This window comes from Chenopodium album, chromosome 17, assembly GCF_948465745.1.
Source record: "Chenopodium album chromosome 17, dcCheAlbu1.1, whole genome shotgun sequence".
NCBI lineage: Eukaryota > Viridiplantae > Streptophyta > Magnoliopsida > Caryophyllales > Amaranthaceae > Chenopodium > Chenopodium album.
In genome coordinates this window covers 9,320,446-9,336,794 of record NC_137850.1, presented here as the reverse complement: position 1 = coordinate 9,336,794, position 16,349 = coordinate 9,320,446, and positions in this window count along the sequence as shown.

Here is a 16,349-nt window from a genome sequence, read left to right as displayed (position 1 = left end):
TGTCAGCGTGAAGTGGATATTCTCCTTTGGTGACATTGTTGAGGATGTTGGTGTACCAAGGCTCTTCCAGCTTTTTTTCTTCTTGAATTATCTCGTCATCTTCTATGGCTTGGATGTAAGCTGGTTTATGCCTTTTTTTTTATTGTTAGAGGCATTTGCTCAATTTCCTTAGGAATTCTAACCATTGAGGCTAGTCTTGCCAAGGCGTCAGCAAATTGATTTTCTTCTCTTGGTAGATATGTGTATTCCACCTTTTCGAGTTGATCGGTAAGAGTTTCCAGGTATGTTTGATAAGGAGCTAAGCTTTCACTCCTTACTTTCCATCTTTTGGAAATCTGATTGATAATTAAGGAAGAATCTCCGAATATTCGAAGTTTCTTTACTCCTAATGCCAAAGCTGTTTCGAGGCCTACCACACATGCTTCATATTCAGCAGCGTTGTTGGTAACGTCGAAATCTAACTTTATTGAGATGGGACGTGCTCTTCTTTAGGTGATACTAATAATATTCCTACGCCACATCCTTTTTGGTTTGAGGCTCCGTCGAAGTATAATGTCCAAGTATCATCTTCCGTAACCATCAAATCTTCGTCTAAAAAATCATTCTCATGCATCGGTGTCGAATCTTCTATTGGGAAATCTGCTAAGAAGTCCGAGACCACTGATCCTTTAATAGCTTTTTGAGGCATGAACCTTACATCGAATTGGGCTAAGTTGACTATCCATCTTGATATTCGCCCGTTAAGTGTAGATTTCTCGAAGAGATACTTAAGTGGGTCCATTCGAGATACTACATAGACTGTATGAACGAGCATGTAATGTCTTAGCTTGGTTGTGGCCCACTAGTGCGAGACACAATTTCTCAAGTGGTGTGTAGCGTACTTCATACTCGAGCATTTTCTTACTTAAGTAGTAGATGGCGTTTTCTTTACCTTCTACTTCTTGTGCAAGCATAGCTCCCATTGTCTCTTTAGTGATTGTTAGGTACAATCAAAGAGGGATTCCTGGAAGCACTGGTGCTAATACAGGAGGATTAGCGAGATAGGCTTTGATCTTATCAAAGGCTTTTTGACACTCATCGTCCCATATCACTAACACATTCTTTTTAAGCTTTTCTAATATTGGTTCACATATTGTGGTTAGCTTGGATATGAACCTACTTATGTATTGCAACCGGCCAATAAATCCTCAAATGTGCTTCTCGGTCTTGGGCGTCGGCATTGACATAATTGCTTTAATTTTAGTTGAGTCTATTTCTATTCATTTAGAGCTAATGACATAGCCTAAGAGTTTTCTTGAGATGACTCCAAAAAGGCATTTGGCTGGGTTCAGCCTCATGTTGTATTTCTTTATTCTTTCGAAGAATTTTCTTAAGGCTACTTGGTGTCTTGGACGGTCTTTTGATTTAACAATCATATCATCCACATAGACTTCAACTTCTTTATGCATCATATCATGGAGTAAGGCAGTCGCTGCTCTTTGGTAAGTGGCACCCACGTTTTTCAACCCGAATGGCATTACCGTGTAATAGTAAGTGCCCCAAGGTGTCATAAATGTAGTTTTTTCCATGTCTTCTTCAGCCATGAGAATCTGGTTGTACCCTGCGTACCCATCCATAAACGAGAGAAGTGCGTGATTTGCTGTGTTATCTACTAAAATGCCGATGTGTGGTAAAGGGAAGTCGTCCTTTGGACTTGCCTTATTTAGATCTTTGTAGTCGACACACATTATTACTCTTCCATCCTTCTTAGGAACTGGCACCACATTTGCGACCCATTCGGGGTATTTGGATACCCTTATAAAACCTGCAGGTATTTGTTTTTGAACTTCTTCTTTTATTTTAAGAGCTACGTTGGGTTTCATTCGACGTAACTTTTATTTTACAGGTTTCATTCCTTGAATTAGTGGTATTGTGTGTTGAGCTATTTCTCTATTTATTCCTGGCATATCTTCATATGACCAAGCAAACACATCAATAAATTCTTTTAGTAGATCAATTAAATTGGTTCTTTCTTCTTTACTAAGAGTTAGACCAATTTTAACTTCTCTTTTGATGGTTGGATCTTTTGAGATATCAACCGTTTCGGTGTCTTCAATTATAGGTGTTTTGTTTTCAAGTGTTTCCATTGCCTTAATTATTTCTTTATCACTTTTATTGTTAGTCAAGCAATGCTCGTCATCTTGAGTAAGAGAATGACACGAGGAGTAAGCAAATAAAGACATGTTATTGAATTCGAAAATCATTACATCAAATAAAGAAACATCCGTTCGGACTTGACTACTAAATATCCTACGAGTAGATTTTGAATTAGAAGGAAGAGAAGGAGATGCTACTATAGAGGGTTTAGAGGACTCGACTGCAGAAGACTTGAATTCAGACTCGGACTCAGATTCAGACTCATACGATTCAGACTCATCGAACATTGGTCCTTGTCCTGTTGTTATAAAGATCTTTCTTCCACTTGGTGTAGTCACCTTCACAGTCTTTCGCCATCCTCAAACTAATCCTTCTGCTGGAGTAATTAGCTTTGTGGGATCAAAGTCTTCGCTTTTCAAGGCCGTTTGGATAAGCGCAGAATCATCGTCGATGCGCTTAGGCTCATTTTTCTCGTAGCCAAAGAGTAGTCCCATGACATTAAAGTCAAAGCATGGGGGTGATTTTTCTTTGTGAATAGGAGTTGGGATCTCACCTAGGAAATTGTAATCCAAAGAGATTTTGAATCCTGGTTGTCTTACCCCATCTTTCACAAAGGGCTCAAGAAATTCGTAGCATGGATAATCCTCACCCTCTTTCATGAATTGACCGTTTAGAGTGAGAGGATATTGGTCCATTGGGATTTCTTTCTTTAGGGTACAAGCATTCTTTCGTGCATTGGTCTTTTCCTGGGCTCGATTGAGATCCTCTAGAGTTGTTTTGTTTTGTTCTTGCTTTGGACATAATAACATTTGGACTTGTATAATTGAATGCTTTTCTTCCTAAATGGTAACGGTGTGCACGGTTTGAGAGTACGCTTGGTTGATTCTAGGATAAAGCATGCTAAGGTAGTTGGTTAGAACTAGTGGGAACATGAAGCCGAATTCTACTTGTTTGTGGCCCGTTTGGTAGTTGCTTCCTATAGTCGATTTGACACCAATAGTGAGTTTTTGCTACAACCATGTGAGTTCTATGTTTTTCAAGCTTTCTACCTTACTTGTATGAGCGGCGTGGATCCTTGACTTCTTGCAAACCTAATCTTGAAACTTGACTCATAGGTCTTGAATCCGAGACCAAACCATTTAGGGAGGACAAAGGCACCTTTTTCGGGGTGGTATTTTTCATTTTTAGGATAGTTTGTTTCATCTTTATTTTTGGGTTTACATTTTCCTTCTTGCAACCATTTGAGCCTTATACCTTCTTTTCAAGCCACATCTTTAGATCTTTGGCCTTTTGTTTTATTTTCTTTCTTTTCTTGGTTTTTGTGAAGCAATTGATCATCTTGATGGAGTTTGTGGTGGAGAAGTTGAAATGTTTGGTTTTTATGATAGCAAGATTGTGTTATATTTTCTTTGTGAATAATGGCAAATGAGTATGAGTAAAAGTCGTCCTTCATTATAAAAGGCATGGACAAATAAGTGCAAAAGTTGAAAAAGCCGTCCAAAGTTATTGAGGACAATGCTCCATTTAAGCATTGAGTGGAAGCGTTCTCACGCTTTTTGTGTATATGTTTGTGATTTATAGCTTTGAATAAGCTTGGGGGTGTTAGTTTGTTTTTGTTTGGTGACTACTTGATTGTGATTCTAAGAATTGGCCGTTCTTTGCTTCACTTTTAGGAAAACCACCAAATTTCAAATTTTTAGCCTACCTTCACCCTTATTGCCTTACGTTACAACCTTGGGGAAAGACCTTTTGACCTAAATGGTTGAGTCATTCATCGGTGGAGAGGAATGTGAGTTTTAGGAATAGAGAGAGGGGATGCAAAAGTCAAGATGTCGAGTAGCCTAAAAATTCTCTTTTTCCGGTTCTTTCGTGGAATCAATGGGATGCTCATTAGAGGTCGATTTGAAGCTATTAGGAAGAACGCGGTAAGATCGTTTGGGATGAAAGTGGATTGTGAAAGCTAGTTCCTATGCTTAGCATATTTATGTTTCAATCAACCTTGGGTATCTTGGAACGTGCACTCCTTTACTTGTTTAGAAAGATTTGCATCCACTTGTGCTTGTACATTTGCAAAAGTCCTTTCATGAACATTTGTTTGCTTTTCTTGTATTTTGTTTTCTTTTTCATGCTTTGCCTTGTTTGTATTATTATGAGAGTTATGGGTAAACTCTTAGGATACCCTTACGAGAGCATCACTCGTCCTCTAGGGCGATCTAGGGGTTTAAATGGCTTGTCATTAGTTGCTAAAATTGACCGTGATTCCTACGAAAGTGAGTTAGTGTATATTCTCATCTCGTCTCTTCTCTAGTTTGTTTTAATAAGCTCGTCATTTTCACTCCCTTGGTTTTGTTTTGCTCGAGGACGAGCAAAAGGTAAGCTTGGGGGTATTTGATGTGTGTCATAAATGGCACACATTTGATGAGCATTTAGGTCCTTTTTATCCTCTTTTCATTGCTTTCTTGCTTAATAAGTGCTTAGTTTTATGCTTTGTTGCTTAGTTTTACCTTTCTTCTCTTATTTTGTAGCTTTTGTGCTTTTCGTTGGTTCTCTAGCCTTTTCTTCTTTATTTGCTCTATTTTCGTGGTTGTAGGTATTGGACGAGGTTCGGGTCTTGATTTTGGTGATCCATTATGGTGGAAGAAGCTTTAGGATCAAGTTCATGGAGTTTGGGAAGCTAAAGATGCAAAGAAGTGGAAGTTCCAAGTCTTGGCTTTTCTCTTGTGCTCCCTCCAAAGGAAGTGTGTGCCCTCAATATTAAGCCTTAGCTACTGCCTACCTTGTCCTCCATCACCATCATAAATCATGTGTGCACCCTTTGAGCTTGAAGAGTTGAAGATTCGAAGAAACCCAGCTGCGTGCGGCCGCACGCGCAGAATGTGCGGGCGCACACGATGGATGTGCGGCCGCACATCATGGTGGTGCGGGCGCACATCCCCTGTTGTGTGGCCGCACCAACGTGGGTCTTTTCCGATCGGATTTCGACGATTTTCTCTCTCTTCTTATACCTATTTGAACCCAATTTTTGGAAGGAGTTTTCATAATAGAATTAGATCATATTCTTAGCTTAGTTGAGAGCTTCACTCTCTAGATTTAGGGGGTTAGTTTTAGGAGTAGATTTTAGAGAGAGAAAGTGAAGAATTTCAATGGTGATTGAGAGATTGAAGATCCAATGGTGACAATTGTATTGGAGATCTACTCTATTATCAATGAGCATTTCTAAACTCTATCTCATTTATTGTTTTGTTTAGTATTCATGTTTAGATTGTTGATTTTGATTGGATTTTGATGATTTGATGATTGATGTTTGATTAGAGTAATTGTTCTTCTTTGATTGTTGATTACTTTAGTTGTTTGTTGAATTGATGATGTTTCTAGAGTAGTTGTTTGGTTAGGGATTTGGTGAAGCTTGTATTATGTAATGGATTGATGTAGATTGGGGATTTTGATGGAGTTGATGATGTGATTAAATTGGTTAATTGATTATGTGCATGTGTGTGTTTGATTTAGGCTTGATCACCCTAGTTATTCACACTAGATTGCATTGTAAGTTCACATTGATACGGACCATTGATTTGTGGCTTGCATTTACACGATTGAGGTGTCTTGTGATGTTTCCTAGCTAGAGTTTATCGTAGTTGACGCTAGTTAGACCTCTAGGAGAATAGCTTGATATGCTCTTTTGGTTGCATAATTGATCTTCCCTCACATTGCTTGACTTAGTCAACTTCCTAAACCAATTTGCATTGTTCATTGCTATTATAAGTGAATCCTAATCCCTAGCACTTTATTTGTTTGGTTTCTTTGTCTTAGTAGTTGTAGGTGTCCTCTTTTACCCTTCGTCTTCGACCTAGCTTAGGCACATAATTGGAAGCACTTAGACATTACCGTTCCTTTGGGTTCGACCCTTGACTTACCTCTATACTTGTATTTAGGTTTGTTGAGTGTTTATAAATTTTGTTTGGCTTAGGAGGATTAGTCCAACGACCTAATTTTCCCACGTCAAAATGGCGCCATTGCCGGGGAACGGTGTCTATGTTTGAGTGTTTTTGATTGCTTGAGTCTAGGTCTTTGTTTATAGTTTTCTTTTATTTGATTTCTTTTGTTTGCTTTATATAAAATGGCATGTCTCTCATTTCCTCAATTTGACAATGAGCCTTTTTGTGAATATTTTAATAGACTAGAGGGATTTCTTGATTGTAATTGTAGTAGCCTTTGGGAGGCTTGTGAGATTTGTTATTTTAGTTTGAATGAGCAAACTAGGGATGAAGTTGAATGCATGCACAATGGTGAATTTAGAGCATTGTCAATTGATGATGCTTGGGATTTTTATGTTTGGTTTGCTAGGGATGCCTATAATAGGGATAATCATGTTCCTAATATTGATATGCAATGTGTTGATTCTTCTAATGTTAGCATGATTTCCCATGATTTGTCACATGATCCCATTAGTGAACCTAGAACACATGATTTCAATTCTATTTCCCCTTTTGTTCATGATGATGAAGTACATGCTCAAGTTGATGCTAATGGTGTGTTTCAATATTCTTCATTATTTACCATGCCTTCTTGTGATGTGCTTCGTTCCCTTGATGACAAATCTCATATGTTTGATTGTGCCCCCACCCCCCAATGTGATGTACATGCTCATGATTTCAATTTTGATTCTTCCAATCTTGGTTGTGCTCCTTTTTCTTTTGTTGAACCTCAATCTCCTACACCCTTTGAATCTCTTATTGTTACCTTGAAAACTCGAATTAGGCATGTTGAGCTTAGTGATGATCTTGGGCCTAAAATGGAGTCTACTCTTAATTGTTTGAGAAGTCAATTGGAGATGATGAAAAAGAGTGAGGAGCGTTTTGAGGAGGGAAGAAGGAGAAATGAAGAGCTAAAAAGCCAATTGTCATCTTTGATGCTTGTATGTGAAAATAACAAATCCAATGTGTGTGTTGAGGATGATGATGGTGATTTCGAGCAACCAAGAGTGTGTGAGGATCCTATTGTTGAGCATAGGAGTGAAGGAGAGAGAGTTGAGAGTGATAATGAGTTTGATGAAATTTTAAGTCTAGACATCTCTTCCTTTGTTGATTGTGATGAGTTTCATGTGTATGAATGTGACTCTTCTATCCATAAGTATTTGGACTCGTTTGAGGTTATGACAAATGTGTTTGTTGAGTGCATAGGGAATAGGCATAGCCTTTTAAGCAAGTTCATTGATGATGCTTCATGGGAGAGAGATGATTTTGAAATTAATTTGCCTCCATTCATGCATGGTTTTGAGACTCTAGGCTTTAAGGAAGTTGAGGGAGCTATTGTTCATGAAGGTAATGGAGGAGATTATGTGGTACCTCTTGGGAGTTGGATGTTTGAGGGAGATGGTGATCATGAGTGTTCTTCTTTTAAGGATTCTATGATTGATTTTCATGCCCTCATTGGTGATGTGAGACCTTGTGTTGAGGGAGTAGCTAACCCTTTGCCTTTTTCTCATACCCCTTTCTCTCAAAAGTTCAATCACATCCCTTATTGCCCTATTTTTCTCCCTTCCTTTGTTGGTAAGCCTATTGGGGACCCTTATGTCTATGAAGATTTGAATGTGGCTCATTTGTCTCCAATTTGGGAAAAGGGTGATGTTGCCACCCAAAAATATTTTGAGGAGAGTTTGCCTTCTTTTTCCTTTTCTTCTTCTTTTTCTTTTTCTTTTTCTTCTTATTTTGTTGAGTTTTCTTTTGATTCTTCTTCCTTCTCTTGGCATCTCTCTCCTCATAGGTGTGCACTTTGCTTGTTGCATGCCTTATTTTTGTCATGTGCACACTTACTTTCTTATGAAATGTGTAGTAGTGCATTTGACAAGCTCTTGCGTGCGTTGAATTATTATTTTACTAGAGCGGTCAAGCTTGGACCTTAAGCAAGCCTTTCTCGAGAAGTAACCCGTGTTTTAGATTAGATTTTCCTTTTCTTTTTAGAATAGATTTTTCTCTCATGGAAATTTTTGTGTGCCTTTTGCTAGGTACATGACTTGATATACTTTGGTGCTTCGATTTGGATCAAGAATCAAGGAAGGTTGACTCCTATCTTTGCGAGCATATGGAAACAAGGTTCAATTCTTGAGAAATTAGCTTTGAAAGGTTTAAATTGGGTCATTTGCGGGTATTTACACCCACCTAATATCCGGTAATATCTTTCCTTGCTCTTTCTCTAGTGGATGATGACTTGTTGGACATATGTTGGTTTGTTGGATTAATCTCCTTGTTTTCCCCTCCCATGGATTATATGATTTATGTTTGAGTGTATTGTCTCATTCAAGCTTGGGGGAGGGTATTTTATCATGTTTGGTAGAATGTTGATTCTTATATGCTATGCACCTTTGTATATGCTTTTCCATGTTTCTTATATTTTGAAAAGCTCCAAAAAAGATTTTCCTTTCTATAAAGGCAAATTTGCAATGTGTTTTGTTTTGTTCTTACTTTGGACATAATAACATTTGGACTTGTATAATTGAATGTTTTTCTTCCTAAATGGTAACGGTGTGCACGGTTTGAGAGTACGCTTGGTTGATTCTAGGATAAAGCATGCTAAGGTAGTTGGTTAGAACTAGTGGGAACATGAAGCCGAATTCTACTTGTTTGTGGCCCGTTTGGTAGTTGCTTCCTATAGTCGATTTGACACCAATAGTGAGTTTTTGCTACAACCATGTGAGTTCTATGTTTTTCAAGCTTTCTACCTTACTTGTATGAGCGGCGTGGATCCTTGACTTCTTGCAAACCTAATCTTGAAACTTGACTCATAGGTCTTGAATCCGAGACCAAACCATTTAGGGAGGACAAAGGCACCTTTTTCGGGGTGGTATTTTTCATTTTTAGGATAGTTTGTTTCATCTTTATTTTTGGGTTTACATTTGCCTTCTTGCAACCATTTGAGCCTTATACCTTCTTTTCAAGCCACATCTTTAGATCTTTGGCCTTTTGTTTTATTTTCTTTCTTTTCTTGGTTTTTGTGAAGCAATTGATCATCTTGATGGAGTTTGTGGTGGAGAAGTTGAAATGTTTGGTTTTTATGATAGCAAGATTGTGTTATATTTTCTTTGTGAATAATGGCAAATGAGTATGAGTAAAAGCCGTCCTTCATTATAAAAGGCATGGACAAATAAGTGCAAAAGTTGAAAAAGCCGTCCAAAGTTATAAGAGGCGAAGACAAAGCACTATTAACAAAAAAAAAAAAGAAAAAAAGCGAAAAATGAAAAATTCAAAAATATTTTGATGCGAGTTTTCTCCCTTTTTGAGCATTGAGGACAATGCTCCATTTAAGCTTGGGGGGAAGCGTTCTCACGCTTTTTGTGTATATGTTTGTGATTTATAGCTTTGAATAAGCTTGGGGGTGTTAGTTTGTTTTTGTTTGGTGACTACTTGATTGTGATTCTAAGAATTGGCCGTTCTTTGCTTCACTTTTAGGAAAACCACCAAATTTCAAATTTTTAGCCTACCTTCACCCTTATTGCCTTACGTTACAACCTTGGGGAAAGACCTTTTGACCTAAATGGTTGAGTCATTCATCGGTGGAGAGGAATGTGAGTTTTAGGAATAGAGAGAGGGGATGCAAAAGTCAAGATGTCGAGTAGCCTAAAAATTCTCTTTTTCCGGTTCCTTCGTGGAATCAATGGGATGCTCATTAGAGGTCGATTTGAAGCTATTAGGAAGAACGCGGTAAGATCGTTTGGGATGAAAGTGGATTGTGAAAGCTAGTTCCTATGCTTAGCATATTTATGTTTCAATCAACCTTGGGTATCTTGGAACGTGCACTCCTTTACTTGTTTAGAAAGATTTGCATCCACTTGTGCTTGTACATTTGCAAAAGTCCTTTCATGAACATTTGTTTGCTTTTCTTGTATTTTGTTTTCTTTTTCATGCTTTGCCTTGTTTGTATTATTATGAGAGTTATGGGTAAACTCTTAGGATACCCTTACGAGAGCATCACTCGTCCTCTAGGGCGATCTAGGGGTTTAAATGGCTTGTCATTAGTTGCTAAAATTGACCGTGATTCCTACGAAAGTGAGTTAGTGTATATTCTCATCTCGTCTCTTCTCTAGTTTGTTTTAATAAGCTCGTCATTTTCACTCCCTTGGTTTTGTTTTGCTCGAGGACGAGCAAAAGGTAAGCTTGGGGGTATTTGATGTGTGTCATAAATGGCACACATTTGATGAGCATTTAGGTCCTTTTTATCCTCTTTTCATTGCTTTCTTGCTTAATAAGTGCTTAGTTTTATGCTTTGTTGCTTAGTTTTACCTTTCTTCTCTTATTTTGTAGCTTTTGTGCTTTTCGTTGGTTCTCTAGCCTTTTCTTCTTTATTTGCTCTATTTTCGTGGTTGTAGGTATTGGACGAGGTTCGGGTCTTGACTTTGGTGATCCATTATGGTGGAAGAAGCTTTAGGATCAAGTTCATGGAGTTTGGGAAGCTAAAGATGCAAAGAAGTGGAAGTTCCAAGTCTTGGCTTTTCTCTTGTGCTCCCTCCAAAGGAAGTGTGTGCCCTCAATATTAAGCCTTAGAGACTTCCTACCTTGTCCTCCATCACCATCATAAATCATGTGTGCACCCTTTGAGCTTGAAGAGTTGAAGATTCGAAGAAACCCAGCTGCGTGCGGCCGCACGCGCAGAATGTGCGGGCGCACACGATGGATGTGCGGCCGCACATCATGGTGGTGCGGGCGCACATCCCCTGTTGTGTGGCCGCACCAACGTGGGTCTTTTTCGATCGGATTTCGACGATTTTCTCTCTCTTCTTATACCTATTTGAACCCAATTTTTGGAAGAAGTTTCATAATAGAATTAGATCATATTCTTAGCTTAGTTGAGAGCTTCTCTCTCTAGATTTAGGGGTTAGTTTTAGGAGTAGATTTTAGAGAGAGAAAGTGAATAATTTCAATGGTGATTGAGAGATTGAAGATCCAATGGTGACAATTGTATTGGAGATCTACTCTATTATCAATGAGCATTTCTAAACTCTATCTCATTTATTGTTTTGTTTAGTATTCATGTTTAGATTGTTGATTTTGATTGGATTTTGATGATTTGATGATTGATGTTTGATTAGAGTAATTGTTCTTCTTTGATTGTTGATTCTTGATTGTTGATTACTTTAGTTGTTTGTTGAATTGATGATGTTGCTAGAGTAGTTGTTTGGTTAGGGATTTGGTGAAGCTTGTACAATGTAATGAATTGATGTAGATTGGGGATTTTGATGGAGTTGATGATGTGATTAAATTGTTTAATTGATTATGTGCATGTGTGTGTTTGATTAGGCTTGATCACCCTTGTTATTCACACTAGATTGCATTGTAAGTTCACATTGATACGGACCATTGATTTGTGGCTTGCATTTACACGATTGAGGTGTCTTGTGATGTTTCCTAGCTAGAGTTTATCGTAGTTGACGCTAGTTAGACCTCTAGGAGAATAGCTTGATATGCTCTTTTGGTTGCATAATTGATCTTCCCTCGCATTGCTTGACTTAGTCAACTTCCTATACCAATTTGTATTGTTCATTGCTATTATAAGTGAATCCTAATCCCTAGCATTTTATTTGTTTGGTTTCTTTGTCTTAGTAGTTGTTAGTGTCCTCTTTTACCCTTTGTCTTCGACCTAGCTTAGGCACATAATTGGAAGCACTTAGACATTACCGTTCCTTTGGGTTCGACCCTTGACTTACCTCTATACATGTATTTAGGTTTGTTGAGTGTTTATAAATTTTGTTTGGCTTAGGAGGATTAGTCCAACGACCTAATTTTCCCACGTCAACCACTTGGAAGGTGGTAGCATGTTCAATAACTCTTGCCGTAACATTCATCGTTACGGTTCCAAGAGCTTGGCGACGAGTGTTGTCATAAGCTCTTATGCCTTGCATAGATGGAGACAAGTCTTTATCTCTTATTCCTAGCATCCTCGCAGTTCAAAGTGGGAAAACATTGATTGCTGACCCATTATATACAAGAGTCATTGGGACATTCATTCTCTTGCAGAATACTATGAGGTTTAAGGCTTTATTGTGCTTATCACCTTCTGGAGGTAAGTCCTTTTCAGAAAAGGTGATTAAATTGATGGGGATAGGAGATCACTCGTGAGTAAGTTAGCCAACTCCTCGGGAGTGGTTTCTGAGTCTATTCCTACCTTAGCCAAGGCATCCATTACTGCGACTCTATGCTCATGGGATGTGGCTAGTAGTTTCCATACGTTCATCTCCACATTAGTCTTCTTAAGTTGTTTGACAACGTCATTGTCTTCTATGATTGGTATGGGAACTTGTTGAGTAGTAGGAATGGGTTGCGTTGTGATAAGAGGTTGCATTCTCCTTGATCTTGTGAGGACGTCGATAGGAGAATCCTCCTCATCCCAAATGTCATCGACCGGATTCATTAAGGAAAGTGGAGTGTCTTCTATATCTTTGAGGTAAACATCCTCATCATCACTGTCCCATACTCCATTGATGCTAGCATCTTTATCTGGTTGCATTTGAACCAACTTTTTACTGTCAATTAATCCTTGGACTAGGTCCTTAAATTTAAAGCAGTGTTCTTTGGTATGCCCTCCTGATTGATGGTATGGACAATAGAACCTATCTGTCCTTTTTAGTGATTTAAATGGTCTTGGCTCGAGAGGTTTAATCTTTCCATTCTCAAAAAGAATTTGAAACATGTTGGCATAGGACGTCCCAATAGGTGTGTATACCTTGTTACTCCTTTCGGGTGTCTTAGTTACTTTGAGAGAGAAAGGTTTTCTCTCAGTAGTCTTTACATGCATCATTTTTTCACGGACACCCCTACTTTGTACCAATTTTTCATGATCGAGGGCCTCGCGATATAGGTCTATTGCCTCCCTCATTGTGTTTATAAGAAGCCATACCTCCTCCTTAGTGGCAGGTTGTTTTCCTGTGGGAAAATCGCTCATGGCATCGAAAAAGGTTTCCTCCTTTTCTTCGATAGCATGAGTTTCTTCGATTGGTTTGATGAGGGATGATGGATCAATATGGTTTTCCTCATCAGAAATGGCTAAGGAATTCGAAAGTGGAGCATTATTGATACTCGGCTTCTTGCTTGCAGGAGCCAATGGAAGTTTATTACTGTCAATTAGATCCTGAATTACTTCCTTTAACTTCCAGCAGTTTTCAGTAGGATGACCCCTACCTTAATGGTATTTGTAATGTGCATTGGGATTCCAATTAGCCGTCCTCCTTTCGACTAGTGGATCTCCAAATGGTCCAATAGGAGTTATGACGAGACCTTTTGCATGAAGACAATCAAATGCTGTGTCATAACTCATGCCAATAGGTGTGAAGTTTCTCCTAAATGGCTTCTTTTGTCCTTGATTGTTCATAGCTAGGACCTTATTCTGATTAAAGGTGCTAACGTTGTTTGAGTGGGTAGTTTTGGAAAAAGAAGGATTGTCGTTCTTCTTTCCTTTCCAGCCACTATTGGAATTGTTAGCAACTTTTTGTTTTGCAAGGTCGTCTTCAATGTTGATTCCTATGTCATAGACGACCTTGAAAGTACTTAAATTGCTTTGGTATTTGAGATGCTTAGAGTATTGGAGGTTCTTGATGAACATCCTTACAGATTCCTTTTTAGTAGGAACCTCAACCATTTGGCAGAAGTTTCCCTCCACTTGTTAAAGAAGGAAGTGATTCCTTCATTCTCTTTTTGTTTCAACATCTCAAGTTCCCTATGGTCAGTTTCAACTTGGATGTTGCATTTGTATCTATCTATGAAAGCGTTTGTTATTGAATCCCAAGAAGAGGTCTTCTTTTTATCAAGGGAAAAGAACCATTGTTGACAAACGGTTTATAAAGATAGTGAAAACAACGAATGGAAAGTCTTCCTATCAATCCCTTTAATATTCATTATTGTTTCAAAAGCTCTTAAGTGGAAGTAAGGGTTGTCAGTTGGCTTGAATCATGGGATGTCATTGGCATTGAATTTCTGTGGAAGAAATTCCTTGTCTACCGAGACCCCTTGTGAGCTAATCCCCTGGAACATGTAGTCATTGGAGAGCTTGCTCAAGATTTCTTCCATTTGTTCCATCTGTTATTGTTTCACGGGGTCATTGACTTGAAGAGCAATAGTCTTCATCATCTCAGTTAAACTAACAAGGTTTTGTCTAAGTTCATTGACTTCTTCCTAAGTTGCCATCTTCTTCTTAGCTTTTCTCTTTTGTCGAATCGGTTTATCAAAGAGTAAAACTTGGACGAAAGCATTGTCCTTGATTAGTCGCCTTTCCTTTCTTGACCAAGAGCTGTAAATTAAACTATATTTGACTTAATGACTTGACTCAAATTGACTTTGACTTTATTGGTTTTAAAGGCAAAAAGCAAAAATAGGGTGTATATATTGGGAATCAAGTATATGGGGTTCAAAAAACATTTTTTAAACAACATGGTTATGTTTGGAGGATTAATATCCGACTTATTCCCCTAAAAAAATGACAGAAAACACGCGCACACAAGACTCTCTAGACATGGTCTAGGTGAAACACATATACAAAGTGTGTGCTTAAGAAAGTGAATGAAAGTGGAATTCTTTGACACTTGTGTAAGACCATGAGACTATGTGCTTAGACTCAAATAAGGAGTAAATACAGCTTCTGCTGTTAATAAATTGGTTAATTAGACTCATCGTGAAGACTCAAGCAGAAAATTGGACCGTCGCCAAAGCAACGGAACTGTTGCGAAACGCCAGGGGCCATCGCGGTGTGATAAGGTTATCGCGTCGCGATGGACACTTTCGTGTCGCGCCACAGGTCCAATCTTCGCGTCATTACTGAAACGTTAGTCTAGGCTTGTTTCCAGTATTCTACCTTAAAAAGACAAGCCTACAATTGTACTAAGTCAGATTTAGTCAATTTATTAGGCTTTAATTAATCATATTAATTAATTAAGAAAAGTCCTATATAGTCATTAATTAGTTTATTTAAACTTATACACAAGTTAAACAAACGGTTAGTGTAAATATGCACAAGCAAAGATGCACAAATAGTCAAGTAAGCACAATATGATGCAATGAGTTTGCAACCTAACCATGGCTCTAGTTCTCTAAAGTTCAAGGATAAAGGTTAGTCAAAGAGGGTCCATGGTTATGAGTCCGGATGCATCGCGCGGAGGCCTTACCTTTGGAAGGGTTGGCGCGTATGGATGGGACCCCGCAAGTTAAACTTGCTTCCATGGTTTGGTGAATTCACAAACTCGGATGTACCCTTCGTTGCAATGAGCGTTCGATTGGGTAGATGGAGCGTGAATTCCCAGAGGGTTACGGCCATATGTAGAACACATATGGGTTCAGAAAAGTGAGAAAAACTCAATCAGGAACTAAAACTGAGCAAACAGTACTAGAACGGGTCAAAGCAAGAAGGCAGATTTCTGGCTCGGTATTGGAAGAACGTAGCGCAAGACAACATGGACGATCGCGAAACGATAGCCCTGTCACGCCGAGATATTTCTATTGCGTCGGGACAGAGCACTGCGATGGGCATTGTTTTCTCAACGCCAGTTCCTATATGCCTCAGCAACTCTCTGTGTTCTTAGAATTTTCCAGTTTTTGCAGTGAATTTTCGATTCTATTTGTGAAAGATATTTCCTAAATTTCCTACGTGTAAAAATCCTATATTTTTGAGGCATTACGGATGGTTTATCCAATGCGGACCTTTTTATGCTTATGCTAATAATGTCAATCTAAATTACGCACATGAATACTTAGAACGTTTCGAGTCTCATCCACTTATTCTAAATTATTGCCAAAATAAATTTTAGGAATTAAAATAAAAATCCTCCCTAGTGGAGTAACCAAAAACTGTAGGGAATATTTCAAGCATCCCACACTTGAGCCCCACTGTGATCATACACTTAAGCATGGTGGCGTCCAAAGGGAAGGAAGCTAGAGCAAAAGAGTCACCAACAAGTTTTAGGAACTTGTAAACCGTTCAAAGGGTGAAGGTTACACCCCTTCACGATCCATGAGATCGCTAATTCTATAGTGGTCCGGAACCATGACTGGATATTCGGGGATGAAGATACAAATCCAACCTAAAAGAGATTGAACCTTCCCTAAATAAGCCTCTACTTTATTCTTCTCATATTCATGTGCGCTTCCTGACTAACATACAATCAATATATCAATTCTAAACCTGTTTAATCTATGTTGGTTGAATATTAATGCACAAACAAATCTATTATTGGCGAT